Here is a 5000-nt window from a genome sequence, read left to right as displayed (position 1 = left end):
GCTTAGCAGAGTTTTGGACAGGTATTATTTTTGTCTTTACCTGCCAGCAATATTTTCAAATGAGCTTAGTTGGCTCTATTTCACAAACTATAAACAAACTAGTAGCTTAACTGAAATTAGCACATCCCTGGCCTGGCAGTTCCTACGTTCCTGACATGTTCATGAATGTGGTCTGTTTTTGTCCCACATCTGACCACTCCATCACAGCCAAATGAATGTACAAACCTCTCACTCATGACTTCGTGCCCTGACTACTGAACTTGGGAGCTGGTTAAGACATACTCCTGGTTTAACTGCTGAAGCTTGATTATAATTATGATAGTCTAGATATCTGCACAAGTAAATCTGTGGATAAATAATGCCAGTCGATAGTAAAGACTGGGATGTTTAAAATGTTACTGCTCTGTATTATGGTTTATGTCACATCATATGTCCTTGTCATTTCAAACGTACAAAATGGGTACATTATAATGAATCTGATTTTGGGTTCAATTGAATGGCTTTGAATTTTCTGTCTCAGCCAATACAATGTTCTATTTTTGAATAAGTAGCAATGTGTGTAAATTTTTATGACAGTGTTATCATGTTATTGACATTCTATAACAAACGAGTCAGTGTAAGGCAACACTAGGAACATTTTTATCACAGGATCATCGTGGTCCACCAGAGAGTGCTAGTGTTTAAATAAAGATATCCACCATTAATCCTCCTGAGCTCTCCATCATAAGTCACAAACTTCAGTTATGCAAAACGATTAATGCTACACTGTCAAAACAATCTGTTAAATTTATGGTAAGAACAAAACAAGACTAGCAGTTGTGGTTCGAAGAACTGTAAAAAGCATGGTAGTAACATTTATTGCAATATGGTTAACTAGTTCCCTGCCTCTGTTTTACCATAAAAGACTGTTGTTTATTTACAGTAATGTAGGCTACAATAAAAATAAAGCCACATGAATTGATGTCAGATTTTTGCTGTAAGATTAACAGTCAAAACTGTCCACTGCTGAAATCATCTACAATGGACACGTGAGCATCAGAACTGGACCATGTAGCAATGGAAGAAGGTATCCTAGTCTGATGAATCATGCTTACCCGAGGAAGAGATGGCACCAGGATGGACTATGGGAAGAAGGCAAGCTGGTGGAGGAAGTGTGATGCACTGAGCATTGTTCTGCTGGGAAACTTTGGGTCCTGGTATTCATGTGGATGTTACTTTGACACGTACTAGCTACAAGAGATTGTTGCACGTACCAGCTAAACATTGTTGCAGACAAAGTACACCCTTTGTCATGGCAACAGTATTCCCTAATGGCAGTGGTTTCTTTCAGCAGGATAATGCGCCCTGCCGCACTGCAACGATTGTTCAGGAATGGTTTAACAACATTCCAAAGAGTTCAAGGTGTTCACTCCAAATTCCTCAGATCTCAATCTGATCGAGCATCTGTGGGATGTGCTGAACAAACAAGCCAGAACCATAGAGGTTCCACCTCACAACTTACAGAACTCAAAGGATCTGCTGCTAACTTCTTGGTGCCAGATACCACAGCACACCTTCAGAGGTTTTGTGGAGTCTATGCTTCAGGTCAGAGGTATTTTGGCAGCACACGGGGGACCTACACAATATTAGGTAGGTGCAGTGGAGGCGCCACAAGGGGCCCCAGGGGACCCAGCCAGGCCACTTAGGTCACTGTGCCCCTCACCTCTGATAAGCACCCGACCCCCCCCCCCCCCCCCCCCCCCAAATGCAATTTCAGCCGCTGGGACTCAGCACCACTCCACTGTGCCCTCTTACTTCTTGAAATATTAATAATTAACAAAATATTTTTTACAACTATTTTGTAAATTTATTTAGTTTTACCATAAATACTGATAATGAATGAAGAGTAGAAGTCGATTAAAAAATACTTAATGTCATGACACACAGTCATTACATACATGCTGCTATTATGACAGTGACGTAAATAATGGTTGAGCGTGGTTGTGACACCAAATTTTGCAAAACTGATGCTCAGCTCATGCATCGTGTGAAAAGACCTCGTTCTGAGAATGATTAACACTTCCACTCATCGCCTGCAGCTTTTTTAAAGGTAAGATGTCTTTTTGCTTTTGCTTGTCTTTGTCACTAGTATGAGGTTATGTGAACAGTGCTGGTTATTATTATTTATGTGAGTGCTTTATGTATAGCCTAGCTCTTTAGCATCGTCAGGTGATGACATGCTGGTTTTTATAGTGTGCCACGCTTCATCTTTGCTTAAAAATAGGTTTAGTAAAGTGATATTATTATTATTATTGTAATAATTCTTGGCTAAGGTAATATGAAATGTGAGCCTCTCTTTACACACAAAATTAAAAAGCTGCCATCACTTTTAATTACCTGGGGAGGTCCGATCAAAGGAGTCTGATCAAACACACTGCATCCACAATTATAAGGAATTTCATTTCATTCTTTAAAATTATTATTATTTTAGTGAGGTGGATGAGGTAGGCCCCCAGTGACACATCGAGGCCCCCTCGGTCCGAATGCCCTGGCGCCGACCCTGGACAGGTGGTTTAAGGGTTACAGATGATTACTGTATATATTTTTACATTTGGTATTAACTCAGTTATCAAACTATCTTTGTGGCATTAAAAATTCATAAGCAGAAAAATTCATTACAGCTTTTAGATGAAGTATGTTTTGTTGAACCTATCAACTGTTCAATGATGGAGACTTGAGTGCAAAACTCTGTGTGGAAATTTGCTAAGGCTATAATAGCAATTGTAGTCCTAGCCATCACAGCATGACTGTTCATATGAATTGAGGTCCAAAGCCATCTTATGGTTTTTCAGTGGTACCATCTTCAGCATTCTCAATGATCTTTAGGCTGCACAACGTTGGGCCATCCTCAGCAGCAGCATGTAACTTCCAATTGATGAGAACTCCAACCTGAAGTAGGATCAGGATGGATCAGGCAGGTCCGGAGAGCAGAAGGGGTCAGGATCACTGGTATCTCAGGAGTATCATGTGTAGCTTGACAGAAGGAGAGAGTGAGAGAGAGGGAAAGAGAGTGAAAGTGAGGGAGAGATTGCTAGGTATGCTTATTGTCCAGTAATGGTTAAGGACAATGTACTTTATGTGAGTGCAAGCAGGGACTCTGGCAAGACTAACTATGACAGCATAACTAAAAGGGAGAGCCAGAAGGTAACACAGAGATGAGGGCTTCCTGGGACATAAGGTGGCCAACCACTCCACTATCAACAAACTTGGGTGAACGCATGAAAGTGGGGGGTTCGTCACAACACTCCATGCCTGTGAGCCCTCTAGATCTGCTCCTTTACCTAAGACAAAACCTATTCACAAAAAGCTTGAGTAAACAAATATTTTTTCAGCCTAGACTTAAACACTGAGACTGTGTCTGAGTCCCGAACACTAATTGAAAGGCTGTTCCATAACTGTGGGGCTTTGTAAGAGAAAGCTCTTCCCCCTGCTGTAGCCTTCACTATTCAAGGTACCAACAAATAGCCTGCACCTTCTGATCGAAGTAGGCATGGCGGATCATAAAAGACCGAAAGTCCGCTCGGGTACTGTGGCGCGAGACCATGCAGCGCTTTATAGGTCAATAGTAGTATAAATACAATTTTATACTGCTACCGTATCTTTAGGTACATGTAAATATGATCAAATTAATGCAGTCACATTGTTTGCACTTGAACACTTTGAAGTCTTAAATTCACTTCAGGAACTTGCCACACATTCTTAGCATGTATTCATTCTCTCTCTCTCTCTCTCTCTCTCTCTCACACACACACACACACACACACACACACACACACACACACACACACACAGATTCTATATCTAGTAAAAAGACAATCCACAAGTGGTCACTACATTTCCTAATGACTTCCTTAAAAGGTCTTCTAAATTACTAACCTCTTGTTTTTTCCCCCCTCAGTGTAATAATGGTGTTCGAGTGTTTTGTCCTTCTCGTTTTCTTCATCAGTAGTAGCCATGGTGAGTATTTTTTTTTTTTTTAAATCTTATAATGATTATCATTTTGAAGCTGAGAAACGAGGGAATATCAATCAGTCATTGCAGAAACATTGAGCATAGATAATACAACAATTTGGAGTGTCCTGAAAAAGTAGGAAACCACTGGTGTACAGAGCAACAGACCTGAATGGGTCAGCCAAGGATAGCAACGACAGTTGATGACAGAACCATTGTGAAAACTGTGAAGAAAACCCCCAAAATAACAATCAATGACATCAACAGCCTCCATGGGAAAGGGGTGAAGGTATCACAATCCACCATTTGAAGAAGACTTTGAGAGCAGAATTATAGAGGCCATACCATAATATGCAAACCACTCATCAGCAGTTCGAATCAGAAAGCCAGATTGAAATTTGCAAAGAAATACAGAGACGAGCCACAAAAGTTCTAAACCAAGTTCAACCTCTACCAAAGTGATGGAAAAGCCAAAGTGTGGAGAATGAAAGATCTGCGCATGATCCAAAACATACAACTCATCTGTGAAACATGGTGGAGGTAGTGTCATGGCATGGGTTTGCTTGGCTACTTCTGGAACAGGCTCACTAATCTTTTTTCATGATGTAACTCATGATGGTAGCAGCAGAATGAAGTCAGACATTTACAGGAACATTCTGTCTTTCAATTTACAGAGAAATGCATCCAATCTAATTGGGAAGAAGTTTATCATGCAGCAAAACAAAGATCTAAAACACACTACCAACTCAACAAAGGACTTTATCAGGGGAAAAAGTTGAAGGATTTAAATTGGCCAAGTCAACCACCAGACCTTAACCCAATTGAGCATGCATTTCACCTCCTAAAGAGGAGACTGAGGTCAAAGTCTGGAAAAGCATCATGAAGAAACCAACAGTTTGGTGATATCGATGAATTGCAGGCTTGATGCAGTTATTGCAAGCAAGGGATATGCAGCCAAATATTAAATGCTATTTTCTTTCATTTACTTCAAGACATATCTGTTCCTATAT

The sequence above is a fragment of the Ictalurus punctatus genome, chromosome 27, assembly GCF_001660625.3.
Source record: "Ictalurus punctatus breed USDA103 chromosome 27, Coco_2.0, whole genome shotgun sequence".
Taxonomy (NCBI): domain Eukaryota; kingdom Metazoa; phylum Chordata; class Actinopteri; order Siluriformes; family Ictaluridae; genus Ictalurus; species Ictalurus punctatus.
The sequence above is the reverse complement of the archived record's forward strand: the minus strand, read 5'-3'. Positions refer to the sequence as shown.